Source organism: Erpetoichthys calabaricus, chromosome 12 (genome assembly GCF_900747795.2).
Source record: "Erpetoichthys calabaricus chromosome 12, fErpCal1.3, whole genome shotgun sequence".
Classification (NCBI taxonomy): domain Eukaryota; kingdom Metazoa; phylum Chordata; class Cladistia; order Polypteriformes; family Polypteridae; genus Erpetoichthys; species Erpetoichthys calabaricus.
Window position 1 is genome coordinate 19,404,659 of NC_041405.2, and position 21,312 is coordinate 19,425,970.

General features: G+C 39.9%; 1 long non-coding RNA gene across 1 annotated transcript in view; it reads left to right on the plus strand.

Annotated features, from left to right (window-relative positions):
- LOC114644561 (uncharacterized) overlaps nucleotides 1-21,312 on the plus strand; it is a 204,014-nt gene that overhangs the window by 139,124 nt on the left and 43,578 nt on the right. Inside the window, exons 7-8 of the long non-coding RNA XR_007936450.1 lie at nucleotides 4,764-4,793; nucleotides 17,606-17,635. This is a non-coding gene — a long non-coding RNA (uncharacterized LOC114644561). The remainder of the gene's footprint in view (nucleotides 1-4,763; nucleotides 4,794-17,605; nucleotides 17,636-21,312) is intronic.

Sequence of the window (21,312 nt, forward strand, 5' to 3'; positions counted from 1 at the left end):
TCCCAACTGCGAGGCAGCAGCGCTACCCACTGCGCCACCGTGCCGCCCGAGATGGCATTCGTTTGCAAAAAAAAAAAAAAAAACCTTTACGTTTAATACTGCAAAAATCAACACATTGTAACGTCCTGGAGCAAAGTAAAGTACAGTGCATCTCTCCCCAAAGATCAGCATTGTATAGACTTAACAATATGTTCATTCGCAAATAGCAAACATAGCAATAATAGCGTTTTTGTATACTTGCACTGAACATCAAAATAAGTTGCAACATTAGCTAAGATATTGTGACGTCCCGTCGAATAACACACTCAGGAGCCGCTTGTCCGGGGAAGTCTTCCAAAATGCCAACTGGCTTTTTATTCAATCTGCCGCGATATAAACGGTGCCCTACAGCCGCCCGTTGTCTGGGTCACGGGGACACCTCCAAAATAACAAAGACTAATCACCTTCGTCCTATCTACCTCTCTTACTCTCAAAACAGTTACTTCCCTTTTTTTCACCTTATACTGTTCTCCTCACTTTCTCCAGCCTCCAACTCAAACTTCCGGACACACACCCCTTTTTATCACGCCCCATTAATTAACCCAGATCCCTGTCACTCATCTCTCTCTAGGGAGGTGCCCCAAGCCCTTACAAACAGGGTTCCCTCAAGACTCCACCCCAACACTGCTTCCCTTCCCTATAGCCCATGCAATGGCAAGACACGTCACAATATTAATTTACAGTGAACACTGCAAAAAAGAAACAACTTACTTTGTCAGTAACACACAAAACACAGTTACAAAAGGTAACAGCAAACTATAACTTGAAAAAACGCAAAGAAGCAGGTAGAGACTGTGAGCACGTTACAATTCAGGAACAAAACGCTGTGCATGCGCAATAGTCTTGTGGGGCTTGTCTTGCCTAGGTTCAGCAAAAAGAAGGCAATTTTGTACAATCTGCTCTGGCATTGGTCCAACTGGCTGTGTACTTCCTGTTGATAATCTTGGCATTGTCTTGGAATCTTTTGGTGTTGTTTCACTTTCACAGCTAAAAAGTACAATTGACACACTTAAACTTACTACTAGTCCTTTTGATGTTGTTCCACCACACCACTGACTGGAAGCTTTTGATGTTTTGGGTCCTGATTTGTTGCATATTATGAATGACTCTATTATTGAGGGGTTGCAACCTTGTCTAAAAAAGGCAGAGTTAGATCCTGGAGTGTTAGCTAATGTTTGCCCGGTTTCCCAATTGCCATTTTTCACTGAAATATTTGAAATAATTATTTATAATCAATTTGTGATCATCTTAACTCCAATAATTAATTTGACATCTTCAAGTCTTTCCTTAGGGATTATCATGGTGTTGAGATGGCTCTCCTGAAAGTATTCAATGATATTTCTCTTATTATTGACTATGGTGAGGCTGCAGTCCTTGTCCTCCTAGACATTTCTGCAGCTTTGAACACTATTGACCATGAGATCTTGAATGTTGCGACTTGACCATCTAGTGGGGCTTGTAATGCTCCTGTTATATATTGTGTTCTTCAGGGATCCATTTTGGGACCTATTTCATTTTCTATATATCTTCATCTCATTTGTGCTATTTTTAGGAAGATTAATATTTCTTTTCACTGTTATGCTGATTAAACACAGGTTTATATTCCTGTGTGCAACTCTGCGATGAATCAGATGCACAACTGTCTTGTAGAACTAAGATCCTGGATGGCTGACAATTTTCTCGATCTCAATCAATATAAAACGGAAGTGCGGATAGCTGGTCCTGCAGCCAAACCTCAAATTAGTTTTGAACCTCACATTGACTTTGTGTCCAGCTTCTCCATCTCTGCTCTTTTGCTGACGTTTGCAAGCCTCAAGTTTGGAATCTTCATATTATTTTTGACAGGAACCTGTCTTTTGAGACATCGATTAATCCTATGGTCAAGAGTTGCTTTTTCCAGCTTTGTCTTTTAGCTGAGGTTAAGCCTGTTTTATCTCCTTGGGATCTTTTGAAAGTTACTCATGCTGTTATGTTTTCTTGGATTGATTACTGTAACTCATTATATTTTGGGATCAGCAAATCCCTGATATGCAACTTACTTAGTTCAAAATGCTGCTGCTTGTGTTTGGGTTGGGGAAAGGAAGTTTGATTCTGTATCTCCAATATTAGCCTCTTTACAATGCCTGCCTGTTAGCTTCAGAATTGATTTTAAAGTTTTGCTGCTTGTTTTTAAATCTTTACACGGGTATGCTCCTGCCTGTGTATCCAAATTCTGTGTTTTACACCAGCCATCCAGAGACCTTACATCAACCAGTCAGTTGTCTCTTGTGGTCCCTTGTACAAAGTGCAAAACTAAGGGGAACAGGCCTTTTGCAGCTGCTGCACCTCGTCTGTGGAACTCTTTACCTCATTACATTAAGGATTCACCATCAACTGAACTGTTTAAAACTACATTAAAGACTGTGAATACGGCGCTATATAAGCATCCGACCCAGCACAGATTCACACTGAGGCACGTATAAATTGTACACAAATCTTTTTATTTTCTCTTCAGCCGTGGGGCACGTCTTCCCCGTGTCCCACAGGCCCAACACAGTCCCACAAGCACTTAACACAACACAAATAAATCTTTTTCTTCACCTGTGGGGGACGTCTTCCCCATGAACCCCACAGGTATAACATAGTCCCAAAGTACCTCTTTATAATGACAGCAATCCTTCCATTGGCACCACCACTCTTCTCAGGCACCTCGTCCTCTTCCTCCCGATTCTGGCCCTGAGTGGTGGTTGCTGGCTTCTTTTATGGCCCTCCCAGGAGTGCTCCTGTTGCTTGCTCACCTGTTCCCAATTGCACTCCCGTGTGGGCCTAATAATTAGACCAGCTCGACTTAACTATTTCCGCCTCGCCCTCCATTTTCACATTGCATCTCCTACATAGAACATAGTCCACCTGTGTGCACTTTTATAAGTCACCCTGTGTTCCTCCTTCTTCTTATAATGTGTATTCACCTCTGTCATTTTCATCCTTTTTGAAAAGTCAGCTACAATCTGCCTTTCAGCATGTCTCTCCTTAACACCATACCTGCCATCACTTCCTCATCACTACTGTTCTTTTTGCCAATATGCCCATTAAGGTCTGCTCCAATCACCACTATTTCTTCTTTGGGTATAACCTTCACCGTTTCATCTAACTTACTCCAGAAATCTTCCTCCTCCATTGACTTGCACAGCATATGTGTCGATGACATTTAGCATTACCCCTTTAATTTCCAACTCTATACTCATCATTCTGTCAGACATTCTCTTCACTTCCAAACCACTAGCAACATATTCTTCCTTCACAATTACTCCTAACCCGTTTCTCTTCCTCTTCATACTATGGTATAGAACAGTTTACATGCACCTCCGATGCTTCTGACACAGTACATCTACCTTTCTCACCTAAATAATGTCAGTCAGCTTTCTTCCTTTGCCAGTCCAAATGCCAACATTCAAAGTTCAGACTCTGAACTCCACACTCTTTCCCTTCCTGCTGTTCCATTGCCTTTGAACTCACTTTTCCGCTCTATGTCACCTTCTCCTTCTTTGCCCAGTAGTAGCATAGTTTCCATCTATACCCTACTGGACAGCAGCATTGGTGGCAACCACATGTAACCCGGGCTTCGACCGATCCAGTCTGGACATTCTATTTCACATCCACAAGAGAATTATTATTTATTATTATTATTATTTATTATTTTACACAGGTTTTATGCCAGATGCTGTTCCTGACGCAACCCACCCCAATTTACCCGAGCATGAGACCGGCACTAAGACCACACTGGCTTGTGCGACCTTGGTGGCTAGGTTAAATTTTTTGTTAAAGGAGTGGTCCGTTTCCATAGATTCTCAGGGTCAAATATGTTGAACAGATTGCCCTAATTTTTCTAATTTTTTGATTTTTTTCTATGAATAGACTGTAGTATAACTTTGCTAATGGTCAAAATAAGCATGTGACAATACATCTGGAGAATGTTTTTATTACACAATAAATTCATAGCAAACTAAGTGTTATCTTAGAAGAAGAAGAATTTGACAGCAATGTTTTTATCATTCTATAAAGTTGTCTCCTTTTGTGTGTTTGTACAGCTTCATATTCTTTCTTTGTATCTTCACCAGCATCTTGCTAGGATCAGTTCAGTGTGGCTAGATATCAGAGACCTCTGTAAAAAGTTTCAGGTCAGGCAGCAGGTGAATCTCGCTGCACTAGACATACACCAAAGGGTTCCATTCTATAATCTGTCTCCACAATATTTTGGCCCATATGTTATTTATTGGAGAGTTGGTCCCATTTTGTATACTGTGGTCCTTACGGCCCATTTGAAGATTCAAGGTACATTCCATATCTCAAGACTCATGTGTGTACATATAAGAGTTTTTTGTTACTTCTGAATAGTCAAACAACAAGTCATGTAATCTGCCTGATTATGTAGTGATTAACTGATTATCTTTGTTTTTCTTGTTCCTTGAATTCCAAGAGTCATCAAAGGGATTTTGATTTCAGCATACATTAATTGAAATAGCCGCTACAACTTTGTATCAGTGTTAGCTTTTCCATTGTTTATTCTCGTATTTTCAGAGTTTTCAGTCGCCGTTTTGTTTCAAGTTATGTTTTGCACTCTCTCTTTCTCTCTCTGTTTATGTATATTAAAACAATTCTTTTTTTTCACTACTACTCAGATGGCAGGTGTTTAGTTTCTTATTTAGTGAATGACTGATTTTTCTTTTTGTTCTTTTTTCACAAAGTTGCGGAACTTGCTGACAATGTCAGAACGGGTGAGTATACTTTACAACATTTCTCTTTGCCGTATCTCCCATACCTTTGGCACTATGCACGTTCTTATATTGTTTATTGTCATATTATAAACCTTAATAGTTGAATGTTAAGTACTGCATTGTGATTTGAAATTGTGAAGTTCCCAAATTAGTATTTTCTTTAATTAATGTGGTTTAGAATATACATTTACTTTTAAAATAAAATGCTTTTCTTAGGCCTGGTCAGCTGACATCATTAAAAGTTGCTGTTCACAAAAGTTACATCTTAAATTATTTTAGAATCACCTAGATGTGACAGGGTTGGGGTGGAAATACAGTAATACCAAACAGGCAAAATAAAATACAGGCCTTCATTAGTAATACAAAAGCAGAGGGTTCACAGAGGTTACAACAAACTACAACATAAAACCCAATACTAATATTTATATACAGTACTTAACAGACCGTTATTATCGCACAATGCTGTTTATCAAGGCACTAGGAGGATTTTATGAGTTAGGTGCCCTCAAGACCGGTGCTGACATGAGGGCTTGTGTCAAGTCACTAAATGGAGTGTCTTTTTTTCATCCCATATCACTGTGTTGGGTGCCCACTTTTTTGTAAAGTTAGTCAAGGGTACCGCTCTCTTGGAGAAACAGGGAACAAAACAATGGTAGTACCCCGCTAACCCCAGAACAACTGGACTTACCACTTGGTTTTCAGACAACGCCATTTCACAAAGGCATCAACACCGTGGCCGTACTGTACCCTGCCCAATAGGTAGTCCAAATACTTAGTCTCTGTTAGTCCAAAGAAGCACTATTTGGGGTTTATCTGTAGTCCGGCATTACTTAGTGTCAGGAGCATAGCTTGACTGCGTTGTATGTGCTTCTTCCACATGTTGGAATAGATGACAATGTCATCCTAATAGGCAGCACTATAGGCATTGTGGGGCCGTAGTATTCTGTCCAGCAGACACTGGAAGGTCACTGGTGCCCGTGCAACCCAAATGGGAGATATACGATACTGCCAGTATCCACTAAAGGTGGTAAGTGCGGTCTTTTCTTTGGCAGAGTCAATTAAAGAAACGTGCCAGGACCCTTTTGTGAAGGCAAGGGTGGTCAGATTCTAAGCTTTACTGAGCCAGTCAAGGAGTTTGTCCACTCGTAGCATTGGATAAGCATCAAAGTGAGAGACTTGATTAAGCTGATGGAAGTCATTGCAAAAGTGTGAACTTCCATTGAGCTTCAGGATCATCATAATGGGTCTGGACCAGGGATTAAATCTTTTCTCAATAACACATACTGTAGATCTAGCATTCACTTCATTTCAAAGTCCACTTCTAAACATTTTGCCTCCAGGAGTCTTCTCAAACAATAAGCCCAGGCTCCATTATGACACAGTAATACACAATCAGTGAATTCTGAGCAAGTCATTCGTTTACCACATCAAGGATGGACAAGATAGCTGGTTCAAGCTGTTTTCGTAGCTTGTCTGTCAAATTTGGGCCAAAATTAAGGGATTTTCACCGAGAAAAGAAAGAACAGACCTAAGTGGAGTGGTGGTCGGGTTCTCTTTCCATCCATGGATTCATCATGTTTACACAATACACCCATTCAGCAGGACAGTGATTTGGCTGTTTCAACAAGTAATCGATCAGCCCTTTTGTCTCCTTAATTTTGATAGAGCCTTGTCAATGTGGCAAAAGTTTTGAATGCGAGCTTAGAATGAGCATCATGACATATTCTTCAGGCTGAAACTCACAGAGGCTTGTGTCACAGTTGAATCAGTGGGCCTGAACTGATTGCACATGTTCCATGTTCTCTTTTAATATTGGTCTAATTTTATCAAATCTCTTGAGTAACTGCATAATATATTCCAAATTATTAGTGGCTGGGAGGATCTTTTCCTCCTAGTCTTTAGTTAAGATGTCAAAAAGTACCTGGGGTTGTCACCCATATAGCAGTTCAAAGGGGGAGAAACCCATGAAGGCTTACAGGACTTCCTGGTATGCAGATAAGATGAGGGAAAGTAAACGGTCTCAGTTCCTTCCTTCCTCTCTGATCATCTTCTGTAGCATTTGCTTGACTGTTTGGTTGAACTGCTGTACTTAACCATCAGTTTGAGGATGTTATACTGAGCTAGAAAGAGAGAAGGCATTAGACCACCGGGCCAATCCCTCGTTCAGTGGGTTATTACCATCGCCAGAGGCCCTAAGCTGTCCCCCATGAGAATGTGCATGACAATAGATAAACAGAAACTAAATGACCAACAATTTGAAAATAAATAAAGGAATCGCAAATAGACAAAAAAAGACATAAACACTGCATTAGAACCCCAGCTAGGGGAGGAACCCAAGGTGAAATACAAAAGTGATGTATTGGAGAAGTACTTCAAGAAAAATTGACCTGTTTTTCTTTGTAGTCAACAATTCCAAAACATATTCTAGGCGTCCCATTGTTGCAATTTCACAGTCCCGTAATTTACTGGCAAGAAAATACATTAGATGGAGTGCATATTGTTAAAGTGAAGTGTTTTGCAAGGTGCCACAAACTACCCGTGCAGAATAACAAGATATTTCTAGAAGTCTTTAACAAAGAGATATCTTTGAAACTTTACCCAAATCATTCCTATTATGTTTCAATTCATATTTTACCCGAGTAACCTCTCCCTAAGAAATATTTATGTACAGTAAGGCAGAGATTGTGGCTATGGAGGAATATATTCAAGATAATATCCACAATGGGTTCATTTCTGGTTGTTTAGTAGTCTGATTGATGCTGGGTTTTTTTCATTGACAAAAACATAGGTGTGTCCAGCCATGTACTGATTATCAGGAGCAAAGTAGGATTACAGTTAAAAATAATTATCATTTCCCCCAATACTATCCTTATTCAGTCAAGTCAAAAAATCCACTGTTTTCACTAAACTAGACCACCACAGTGCATATAATTTAATCTGAAATAGGAAGAGAGATTAATGGAAAACAGCATTTAATACTACCACCAGAAATTACAAACATAAAGTGATTGCCTATGTTTTGGCAAATGTACCAAAGGTATTTCAAGCCTTTAATAATAACATCATCTGTGATGTGTTCGGCATTTATGTACTGACTTGTTTGTCAGCTCTATCCTTAACATCCTTAACAATCCGCTGTAATCACCACTTTCTGTCCCCTAGGTACACTCTTCCATCACTCAGTCCAGCTCACACCAGAAATCTTCTTTCTCATTCATCTCACACCCAATTTGCATGGCATATGCACTAACAACATTCATCATCACACCTCCAATTTTTAACTTCATAATCATTACTCTGTCTGACACTCTTTTCACCTCCAAAACACTCTTGACATACTCTTCCCTCAAACTAATCCCTACTCCATTTCTCCTCCCATCCACACCATGAAGGAACAATTTGAATCTACCTGGCCACCTTCCTCCTTTCCTCCTGCCATTGCAAAAAGGTTGTGGGCCCTTGGACTGTCCAGCCTAATAGTGTCTGTACTGCTACAGGGCCCCCAGGTGGTTCCATCTGAACTGAAGCAGTAGAAGTAATCAGCTGAGGGTAATCTGACCCTATGAGAAGCAGGGGTTGCACTCTGCTGAAGCCATGGATTGGTATATCTCTTAAGTGTTTATACTTTCTTTTCATTACTTCAGTGGGTCAAGATTGCTCAGCCAGGTTCAGTTCATTGGCAGTAAAAGCTCTTTGAGTACAATATTTTACTTTCGGGTCTGCTTGGGCAGATATCTCAAAGGAGACAGCAGCACCTTTCAATTGAATAATTTCATGTCTTATTGTTCTCAGTGACAAGATCTCCTCAGCTCCTTTCAGTCCAAGATGATTGGCAGCTATTGGCAGTATAATTGTCCTCTCAGATCCATCATCTAACATAGCATATGTATCGAATATTCTCGATCCACTCCATAGCCGTACAAGGACTACCTTTAGCATCACTCTGCCTGAGTGGCTGATTTGATCGACATAAAAATGAAGTGACAATGTACTTACTGTAAGAATGCTCTGATTCTCTGTAGCAGAAGCAATGTCATGAAGTACAGGTAAATGTTGACCTCCGCATGCTGAACAGGGTTTCTTAAGTGTACAACTATCCTGTTTGTGACCTCGGCTGTACCTCTAACATCTATCTTGTTCCTTAACTCATTTCTCCTTTTCTGTATGGCTCATTTGCTGAAAGTTTCACAAGCATTGAGGTAATGCTCATGGTTATTACAGTAAGGGCAAAACGGTTTAAAATGGTCCCACTTCTTAGCTGTACTTGTTGCTTCAGTGTCTGTTGATGGAGCAGAGGATATTGAAGTAGAAGGCATGCACTGCTCATTTCCTATAAGAACTGTGTCTGTTTTGGTCTTGGTAAACTTGAAGAGCTTCTGCTCTCTCCAGTAGGGCTCTCCTTTAACTGCTTCCGTTGCACATGTGGATATCTGTATGGCCTGAACTTTCCGGTCAAGGCACTCTGCAAGATCTGGTAGAATGTATGTTCTGGCACTGCCACTCATAATAATGTGTTTATTAATGCAGTGTTCTATAACATGAGTCTCTACAGTTCATAGGCAGTTTAGCTAGCAATGTATCTACAGTACATGAGATCCACACTGTAGTTCAGCTCTAGCGGGCCCATCCATAGTATTAAGCATGTCCACCAAAGTGTTGACAGCAGTAGCAAAGTCCTTAAAGCCTTGAGCATCACCTGGCTGTAAGGCTGGAGTGTTTAGGATTGACTTTAATTCACGTTTAACTAACTGTTTTGGTTGACCGTTATCTTTGCTGTAAAGCTTACATTGCACTAGTGCAGTGGTCGGCAAACTCATTAGTCAAAAGAGCCAAAGATCAGCAGTACAACGATTAAGATTTCTTTTGAGAGCCAAATTTCTTTTCAAGAACCATGTTTTTAGGAGTCGGTTTAAACTAGTTACTAACATTAAATAAAACCAGATATCATAATAATAATAATCTTATTTATTGACAAAAAAATATTTTTTACATTAAAATAAAAATATGACAAAACACGCATTTAATGTGAACAATGACCTTGCATTTCCTTGGAAAGTTTGGATAAGTCAGGCTTATATGTCGTTGTTTTTAATTTCAAGCAGGATTCCAGGTTCTCATCAATAAGACGATTTCTCAATGTACTTTTGATAAGGTTCATGCTTGAAAAAGATTGTTCACATGAATATGTAGAGCCAAAGAGTGAAAGAACAGCAAATGCTAGTTTTTTTAACTGATCATATGAGTCAGGAATACTATTCCAGGTGTTGAAAATTATCATGTCTTCCTTCTCCAGATCTTTCAAAGCAGACCACTTGTGCTGTGAACTAAAATCACATTTATTTTTCTCCAATTTTTCCAGATCAGCATTAAGGCGTTCAAATTTCGAGCTCCATAATTCTTTGTTTTTTAACTCCAGTAATTGCATTTCAAAAGCGCCAATGTCAATATTAAAAAGAGAAAAATTCAATTCTGTTACATCAGCACTGAGAGGTTTTTTAATAAAGTCTAATGTAGCCATGCTACTTCTGCGTTCCTGAAACCTCCGTAGAAAAGCTTCCCTCATATTTAAAATTGCTGTTTTGAAATAGTAAATGTCAATTACCGAGTTATTTTCTTGGCGATGTTTCAGCAGGCTTGGAAAATGAATTAATGTTTCTCTTTCAAAATCTTGAGCAAAAAGGGATAATTTGTTTTCGAATGAAATGACTTCTTCCAACATCGAAAAAATTGTGTTTCCTTTCTGCTGTAGTTTACGATTAAGATTATTTAGATGAGACGTAACGTCTACCATGAAATAAAATTTTTGGATCCATTGATCGTCCATTAGTTCAGGATAGTCAACACCCTTCTCAAGGAGAAATGCCTTAATTTCTAATAATAAGGAAGCGAAACGTTTTAAAACGTTTCCTCTTGAAAGCCAACGTACCTTATTATGCAGCAGAAGATCTGCGTATTCACTCTCCATGTCAACTAAAAATTCTTTAAATTGGCGATGATAAAGAGCTTTAGCTACAATTGTGTTGACAATCTTGATCACCAATTCCATAACATTGCAAATTTCTTCTGGAAATGTCTGAGCACAAAGCGCTTCTTGATGAATGATGCAATGGTAAACAAGTATCTCATGATTAATTTTTTCCGTCAAAATAGAAACAAAACCTTTTCTCACTCCGGTCATACTTTTTGCCCCATCTGTTGAAACTGAAACAATTTTATCGAGTGGAATATGATGTTTCTCCATGCATTCAATGACAGCATTTGCAATATCCTCGCCACGTGTTTGACCTTTCAGTGGCAATAGTCCTAAAAGTTCTTCTTTAGGACCCATAGACGAAATAAATCGAACAAAAAGTGAAACTTGTGCTGTGTCATTTATGTCACAATACTCGTCAACAGCTATTGATAAAGCTGAAACCAATTTAAGATCTTCGATTTGCTGATTGGTTATATTCGAAGACATTTTGACTGTCCTATCTTTTACTGTTTTAGCAGACAGTGGTAACTCTTTAATTTTGTTAAGAATTTATGCCTTGTTCTTAAAATCCCGGAATAGCTCTTCGGATGCATTTATAAAACAACTTTTAATGTACTCACCGTCTGTGTATGGTTTGCCTCTCTTAGCAATCTCTTGACTAACAATAAAGCTTGCAATATTAACATTGTTGGAAGATTGCACCCAATAATTAAATACAGAACTTGATTTTTGTTGACTCTTCTGAAGTTCCTCAACAGGTTTCTTCCTCGCATCACCTGCGGGATATTTACTACCAAATGACTCGTGTTTAGTTTTAAAGTGTCTCTCCAAATTTGATTTCTTGTTATGCGCCAATTTTTCTTGACAAATAAGGCAGGTCGGAAGGCCATTTGAGTTTTGTATAAACGCGAACAATTCCGTCCATTCAACTTTAAATTCACGGTTTTCGTCTTCCGTTTTTCTTTGCTTCTTCTTTGTAGCCATGTCAAATGGGTGACACCTAAAAACATGTTTTGTTTTATAATAATAAAAGCAGCAACACAAAGTTAGAACAACTTATTAAATTGATGCCAAAAATACCTGTGAGATCTGCAGCTGGTTGAAAGATACAAGTAGCTTAATGCGCTTAAGGTACTCTCGTCGCTCGCGTGAGACTTTTCGGTACGCCAGGCACTGACCACTGTACACACTGACTGACAAGCTGTGACTGGCTCACTCTCGCTCAACTCGTGCGTTAGTCGCGTGTGCCTCCTCCGCGCCGCATACCCCGCACCCGCTTGCGTTACGTCAACCCGACTGACACCCCGCTCACCCGCACGTAGCCGAAATCAATTCGTGGCAAAGCCGCACTCAAGTGGCTAAAGAGCCGCATACGGCTTGCTAGCCGCGGTTTGCCGACCACTGCACTAGTGTATGGGAATGGGTGATGGAAATACCTTTTAGCAATCTGATAAGCAGTGGGTAGCTCTAGATGATCTAGCAATATTTGGTACTTATAATCTTCAGATAAATGGCAACGAGGGCCAAGGATACTATCCAATCCTTTCTTAAGAATGAGAAAGTCACTCTCTTTGCCTGAAGAAAAGACTGCTAACTTTGGTTTTGGTATGCCATATGATGATGCAATTGCCATTTCCATTAATCCAGGCACACTAGGATCAGTAGGGAGTGTAAATGTGCAGAGGAGGCTGCCTTTGGTAACACTCATGCAGAATTAAATTAGAAATTGAGGACTGTGGCAGCGGTTGAAACAATGTCTGCACAGGAGATGACTGGAACTGTGGCTGCACTGGAGCTGGCACAGGCTGCACAGGAGCTGGCGGGAACTGTGGCTGCACTGGAGCTGGCGCAGGCTGCATAGGAGCTGACTGTGCCCAAGAATATTATCTAGAGAATCTAGTCCTAATAATTTGATGGAACCCTTTCAGTCTGGTTTCAGGGCGTGGCACAGCTGTGAAACTGCTCTGCTACGGGTAACCAATGATTTGCTTATGGTAGCAGACTCTGGACAAACCAGCATATTAATTCTGTTAGACCTCAGTGCAGCATTTGACACTCAGGTCAGACATGACATCCTACTGTCCAGAATGGAGAACATGCTGGGTATCTCTGGCACTGCCCTCCAGTGGTTCAAGTCCTATCTGACTGATAGGCAAGAGTTTGTTAGTCTTGGCAACAGCAGATCCAACTCAGTGCCAGTCACACAAGGAGTCCCTCAGGGCTCTGTCCTCAGTCCTCTGCTTTTCTGTATTAACATGCTTCCCCTTGGCCATATTATCCGTAGCTATGGATTGGGTTATCATTTTTATGCAGATGATACTCAACTCTATTTCATTGTTAAAAGTGGAACTTCATCAGAGCTTTCTCAGCTTTAGTGAAATTAAAACCTGGATGGAGCAGAACTCTTTAAAATTAAATTGCAATAAAACTGAACTCCTGCAAATTGGGACTAAAATGCAACTTAATAAAATGAGCTCCTTCAAAGTCCATCTTGGCAGTGATCTCATCAGACCTGCCTCTACTGTAAAAAATCTTGGTGTCATTTTTGATTCCTCCCTCTCTTATTCCGCCCACATAAATCACATTAAGAAACTTTCTTACTTTCACCTCCGTAACATATCCCGTGTTCGCTCCTTCTTCTCCTTCTCTAATTCTGAGAAACTTGTCCATGCTTTTATCACATCCCGCATCGATTATTGTAATTCCCTACTGGCAGGTGCCCCTTCTAATCTTATAGCATAGCTCCAGCTTATTCAAAACTCAGCTGCAAGAGTCCTTACACGGACCAGCAGCAATGAGCACATCACACCATCCTGCTCCGTCTTCACTGGCTCCCTGTGTCATACAGAATCAAATATAAAATCCTACTAATAACCTACAAAGCTTTAAATAACCTTGCGCCAAACTACATCACTGACCTTCTCCACCACTATATGCCTGTCCGCCCACTAAGGTCCTCTGATTCTGGCAATCTTGTTGTGCCCGACACTAATCTACACTCCATGGGTGACAGGGCCTTCAGCTGTATAGCGCCCAGACTCTGGAATGACCTACCAAAATTAATCAGGTCAGCTGACTCCATGAATTCTTTTAAAAAACAACTCAAAACTCATCTGTTCAGGAAGGCTTTTAGCTCTGCTTGACTTTATTACCTTTCTCTCAGTTTACTTCTCTGTCAAGATGCTCATGTAACCTGTATGTGTGTGCGAGACCATCAATTATGTGGTCTGATTTTTTCAGAATTTACTGTCTTAATCCATCCATCCATCCATTTTCCAACCCGCTGAATCTGAATACAGGGTCACGGGGGTCTGCTGGAACCAATCCCAGCCAACACAGGGCACAAGGCAGGAACCAATCCCGGGCAGGGTGCCAACCCACCGCAGGACACACACAAACACACCAAGCACACACTAGGGCCAATTTGTCTTAATCTTCTTTATTTATTTATCTGGTTTGTACAATGCTATATACTGTATACGGTGCCGTTCTTTATTATATTCTGTAAGTGCCTTGAGCATGGGAAAGGCACTATATAAATAAAATGTATTATTATTATTATTATTATTAGTCAACTGTCCACAAGATTGTGAACCTTACAGGGCTACTTTACTGGCGTAAGGAGCTGGCTGAGAAATTGACTGTGCCCTGTGTTGTGGATAATTGGGCACAGGACTCTCAGAATGGATGCAATCCTCAGTTTCCTGTGTAACACTGTCCATAACAATCCGAAGCTCCCTCATCTCATTACTCAGAACTCTCCAACGTGACTCTAAGAAATGTATGCTCTCCTTCTTCACATTAGGAACCTGCATGAAATAGCTCCCATATGAATTATGGCTTGAATATGTAACTTCTGTTCTTGTGGGCACACCTGCAATCTCAGGAAGGATGTCTACTTCCTAATTCCACCACCAAATCTCTTTGTCTTCCTTCATCTGTCATGAAATCACACCAAGCATGTTTCTATTTCTCTCTCTTACCACTTCAGCTGCAGTGTTCCAATCATCTATCCTGTCTTCACCACCACCCAACACCTCTCTCACTTCCTCTCTGAACTTCACACAATAGTCTTCCTCTTTCAGCTTCCACCACCTGATCCTTGGTTCCACTCTCACTCTCCTCCTCTTTTTCACCTCGAAATTCATCTTGCTTACCAAAAATTGATGCTGCCTAGCTGAGCTATACCCAGTTGCGTAGCTAGAGTTTGTGCCGCTCGGGGCGGTGCTTCAATTTGCCGCCCTCCAACATATCTGAATATGTTAACCTATTTAAACAGAAAATTAAAATGACATATAGAGAAAATTAAGATCAATTTTGCATAGATTTATTCATATATAGAAAAACAGCAATAATTTTTCACATATAATTATTTGTAAGCATCAACTAGACAAAAATATAGCATAGACGCACTGATAAGCCGTGTACTTATTATTAGTTTAATTTAATTACGCTTAGAACACCAGAACCAGTGTAGTGTACAAGTGATAGGTGGGGAACTTTACTGCGCAGACCAAGAACGCATTTGGATTGATAACGAAACAAAATTATAAATTGTAAATGAGTTGTTTATCTTCTTTGAAATTATTATCAGTGTAACGTTTATGTTTATTTTTGTTATTGCCTCATTAATTTCAACTGCTGTGTCTGATGCTGTCACAGAAGGACCGTCTAAAAATTTTTTTTTGAAGCATTTGTGGAATACAATCAGAGAATTTTCCTTTTTTCATTCATGAGTGATATTTTTCCGAGCCCTGCTGCTTACACACGAATTGTACTGAGCCTTTTGGCCAATAATGCAGCCCCCAAAAATGTGACTCCCGGAGCAGACTGCCCTGTCCGCCCACCACTAGCTACACCACTGGCTATACCCTGCTACCATGTTATAGTCTCTAACTTCTTTCACATTGCATTTCCTACTGAGAACATAGTCCACCTGTGTGCACTCTTATAAGTCACCCTGTGTTCCTCCTTCTTCTTATAATGTGTATTCACCTCTGTCATTTTCATCCTTTTTACAAAGTCAGTTACAATCTGCCTTTCAGCATTTCTCTCCTTAACACCATACCTGCCATCACTTCCTCATCACTACTGTTCTTTTTGCCAATATGCCCATTAAGGTCTGCTCCAATCACCACTATTTCTTCTTTGGGTATAACCTCCACCGTTTTATCTAACTTACTCCAGAAATCTTTCTCCTCCATTAACTTCCACAGCATATGTGTCGATGACATTTAACATTACCCCTTTAATTTCCAAGTCTATACTCATCATTCTGTCAGACATTCTCTTCTCTTCCAAGCCACTAATAACATATTCTTCCTTAACAATTACTCCTAACCCGTTTCTCTTCCTGTTCATACTATGGTATAGAACAGTTTACATACACCTCCGATGCTTCTGACACAGTACATCTACCTTTCTCACCTAAATAATGTCAGTCAGCTTTCTTCCTTTGCCAGTCCAAATGCCAACATTCAAAGTTCAGACTCTGAACTCCACACTCTTTCCCTTCCTGCTGTTCCATTGCCTTTGAACTCACTTTTCCGCTCTATGTCACCTTCTCCTTTGCCCAGTAGTAGCATAGTTTCCATCTATACCCTACTGGACAGCAGCATTGGTGGCAACCACATGTAACCCGGGCTTCGACCGATCCAGTCTGGACATTCTATTTCTCATCCACATGAGAATTATTTATTATTATTATTATTATTTATTATTTCATGCAGGTTTTATGCCAGATGCTGTTCCTGACGCAACCCACCCCAATTTACCCAAGCATGAGACCGGCACTAAGACCACACTGGCTTGTGCGACCTTGATAGCTAGGTTAAATTATTTGTTAAAGGAGTGGTCCGTTTCCATAGATTCTCAGGGTCAGATACAGTATGTTGGACAGATTGCCCTAATTTTTCTAATTTTTTGATTTTTTTTCTATGAATAGACTGTAGTATAACTTTTACTTCTGGATATCATCCAAAAGGAAATGGCCAAAATAAGCATGTGACAGTACATCTGGAGAATGTTTTTATTGCACAATAAATTCATAGCAATCTAAGTGTTATATTAGAAGAAGAAGAATTTGCCAGCAATGTTTTTATCATTCTATAAAGTTGTCTCCTTTTGTGTGTTTGTACAGCTTCAAACAGAACAATCTTTCTCACTATATTCTTTCTTTGTATCTTCATCAATGTCTCACTCGGCTCAGTTCAGTGTGGTGACTGGTCAGTGTGAATCTGAAGATATCAGAGACCTCTGTAAAAAGTTTCAGGTCAGGCAGCAGGTGAATCTCGCTGCACTAGACATACACCAAAGGGTTCCATTCTATAATCTGTCTCCACAATATTTTGGCCCATATGTTATTTATTGGAGAGTTGGTCCCATTTTGTATACTGTGGTGCTTACAGCTCATTTGAAGATTCAAGGTACATTCCATATCTCAAGACTCATGTGTGTACATATAAGAGTTTTTTGTTACTTCTGAATAGTCAAACAACAAGTCATGTAATCTGCCTGATTATGTAGTGATTAACTGATTATCTTTGTTTTTCTTGTTCCTTGAATTCCAAGATTCATCAAAGGGATTTTGATTTCAGCATACATTAATTGAAATAGCCGCTACAACTTTGTATCAGTGTTAGCTTTTCCATTGTTTATTCTCGTATTTTCAGAGTTTTCAGTCGCTGTTTTGTTTCAAGTTATGTTTTGCACTCTCTCTTTCTCTCTCTGTTTATGTATATTAAAACAATTCTTTTTTTTCACTACTACTCAGATGGCAGGTGTTTAGTTTCTTATTTAGTGAATGACTGATTTTTCTTTTTGTTCTTTTTTCACAAAGTTGCAGGATTTGCTGACAATGACAGAATGGGTGAGTATACTTTACAACATTTCTCTTTGCCTTATCTCCCATACCTTTGGCACTATGCACGTTCTTATATTGTTTATTGTCATATTATAAACCTTAATAGTTGAATGTAATGTACTGCATTGTGATTTGAAATTGTGAAGTTCCCAAATTAGTATTTTCTTTAATTAATGTGGTTTAGAATATACATTTACTTTTAAAATAAAATGCTTTTCTTAGGCCTGGTCAGCTGACATCATTAAAAGTTGCTGTTCACAAAAGTTACATCTTAAATTATTTTAGAATCACCTAGATGTGACAGGGTTGGGGTGGAAATACAGTAATACCAAACAGGCAAAATAAAATACAGGCCTTCATTAGTAATACAAAAGCAGAGTGTTCACAGAGGTTACAACAAACTACAACATAAAACCCAATACTAATATTTATATACAGTACTTAACAGACCGTTATTATCGCACAATGCTGTTTATCAAGGCAGTAGGAGGATTGTATGAGTTAGGTGCCCTCAAGACCGGTGCTGACATGAGGGCTTGTGTCAAGTCACTAAATGGAGTGTCTTTAGTTAGTCAAGGGAACAAAACAATGGTAGTACCCCACTAACCCCAGAACAACTGGACTTGCCACTTGGTTTTCAGACAACGCCATTTCACAAAGGCATCAACACCGTGGCCGTACTGTACCCTGCCCAATAGGTAGTCCAAATACTTAGTCTCTGTTAGTCCAAAGAAGCACTATTTGGGGTTTATCTGTAGTCCGGCATTACTTAGTGTCAGGAGCATAGCTTGACTGTGTTGTATGTGCTTCTTCCACGTGTTGGAATAGATGACAATGTCATCCTAATAGGCAGCACTATAGGCATTGTGGGGCCGTAGTATTCTGTCCAGCAGACACTGGTAGGTCTCTGGTGCCCATGCAACCCAAATGGGAGATGTACGATACTGCCAGTATCCACTAAAGGTGGTAAGTGCGGTCTTTTCTTTGGCAGAGTCAATTAAAGAATCGTGCCAGGACCCTTTTGTGAAGGCAAGGGTGGTCAGATACTAAGCTTTACTGAGCCAGTCAAGGAGTTTGTCCACTCGTAGCATTGGATAAGCATCAAAGTGAGAGACTTGATTAAGCTGATGGAAGTCATTGCAAAAGTGCCAACTTCCATTGAGCTTCAGGATCATCATAATGGGTCTGGACCAGGGATTAAATCTTTTCTCAATAACACATACTGTAGATCTAGCATTCACTTCATTTCAAGTTCCACTTCTGAACATTTTGCCTCCAGGAGTCTTCTCAAACAATAAGCCCAGGCTCCATTATGACACAGTAATACACAGTCAGTGAATTCTAAGCAAGTCATTCATTTACCACATCAAGGATGGACAAGATAGCTGGTTCAAGCTGTTTTCGTAGCTTGTCTGTCAAATTTGGGCCGAAATTAAGGGATTTTCACTGAGAAAAGAAAAAACGGACCTAAGTGGAGTGGTGGTCGGGTTCTCTTACCATCCATGGATTCATCATGTTTACACAATACACCCATTCAGCCGGACAGCGATTTGGCTGTTTCAACAAGTAATCGATCAGCCCTTTTGTCTCCTTAATTTTGATAAAGCCTTGTCAATGTGGCAAAAGTTTTGAATGCGAGCTTAGAATGAGCATCATGACATATTCTTCAGGCTGAAACTCACAGAGGCTTGTGTCACAGTTGAATCAGTGGGCCTGAACTGATTGCACATGTTCCATGTTCTCTTTTAATATTGGTCTAATTTTATCAAATCTCTTGAGTAACTGCATAATATATTCCAAATTATTAGTGGCTGGGAGGATCTTTTCCTCCTAGTCTTTATTTAAGATGTCCAACAGTACCTGGGGTTGTCACCCATATAGCAGTTCAAAGGGGGAGAAGCCCCTAGAGGCTTAGAAGACTTCCTGGTATGCAGATAAGATGAGGGGAAGTAAACAGTCTCAGTTCCTTCCATCCTCGCTGATCATCTTCTGTAGCATTTGCTTGACTGTTTGGTTGAACTGCTGTACTAAATCATCAGTTTGAGGATGTTATACTGAGCTACAAAGAGAGAAGGCATTAGACCACCGGGCCAATCCCTCGTTCAGTGGGTTATTACCATCGCCAGAGGCCCTAAGCTGTCCCCCATGATCATGTGCATGACAATAGATAAACAGAAACTAAATGACCAACAATTTGAAAATAAAAAAAGGAATCGCAAATAGACAGAAAAAGACATAAACACTGCATTAGAACCCCAGCTAGGGGAGGAACCCAAGGTGAAATACAAAAGTGATGTATTGGAGAAGTACTTCAAGAAAAATTGACCTGTTTTTCTTTATAGTCAACAATTCCAAAACATATTCTAGGCATCCTGTTTTTGCAATCTCACAGTCCCGTAATTTATTGGCAAGAAAAGTACATTAGATGGAGTGCATATCTATAATAATAAAAGGCAAAGCCCTCACTGACTGACTGACTGACTCACTGACTCACTCATCACTAATTCTCCAACTTCCCGTGTAGGTGGAAGGCTGAAATTTGGCAGGCTCATTCCTTACAGCTTACTTACAAAAGTTAGGCAGGTTTCATTTCGAAATTCAAAGCGTAATGGTCATAACTGGAACATATTTTTTGTCCATACACTGTAATGGAGGAGGCGGAGTCACGTATTGCGTCATCACGCCTCCTACGTAATCACGTGAACTAAAAACAAGGAACAGATTTACAGCACGAGTCACATGCGGGAACGAAGGTAAATGACGTTAATTTTTGACTGTCTTTTAATACTGTGTAAGCATACATATTAACACATGTGCAATTAAACGTGTGCATTTACGGGGTGATTTCTCAGGCTTAAAAGCTCGCCTTTTATCAAACGCGGGAACAAAGGTAACTGACGATGTTCACTGTCTTTTAATACTGTGTAACCATACATATTAACACATGTGCAATTAAACGTGTGCATTTACGGGGTGATTTCTCAGGCTTAAAAGCTCGCCTTTTACTAAAAAGGTAAATGCAAAACTATTTTCAATCAGTTTATTGAAACGCTCCCGTTAAGGATTGCAATAACATATTCGCGAGATAAAAGAACGAAGTAGGGGGAAATGGAGGAAGAGCCGCAAACAGCGAACAGCAAAAAATTAATTAAACAATTGAGAACGGAGCGACTTAAGCATACAAGCATGTTTATAAGGAAAACAAAGCACGGTGTAAAACGTAAGTTTAAATTAAGTTTATAGAAACGCTCCCGCTGCGGATTGCAATAACATATTCGCGAGATAAAACTTTAATGAGAAGACACGAGGTATAAACGAACCACACGCCGTGGCGCAACGTTAGTGGCAACAGTTTCAACCATTCTATGATCTGCTTCTCGCAACTGAAAGACGGCACATGGCGGATGTTAGCCGACTTGCTGACCGCAACGTTAGGGGCTTCAACTATGGCGCTGACGCCACATCTCAGTGCCAACACTTTGCAGACTCTACTTAAAAGACACGCCCTCCTCACTGGACAGTTAAAAAGACCAATCAAAGTAACGATGACATCAAGTATTACCCAATCAAAAGTAGGAAAGGAGGCATCTTCATAAAATGCGTGTGGGATGATTTGCATGAGACGCTGCTTTAAAAAAAAAATTATAAAAAAAATACGGGATAAATCCCGTCCAGTATTGATT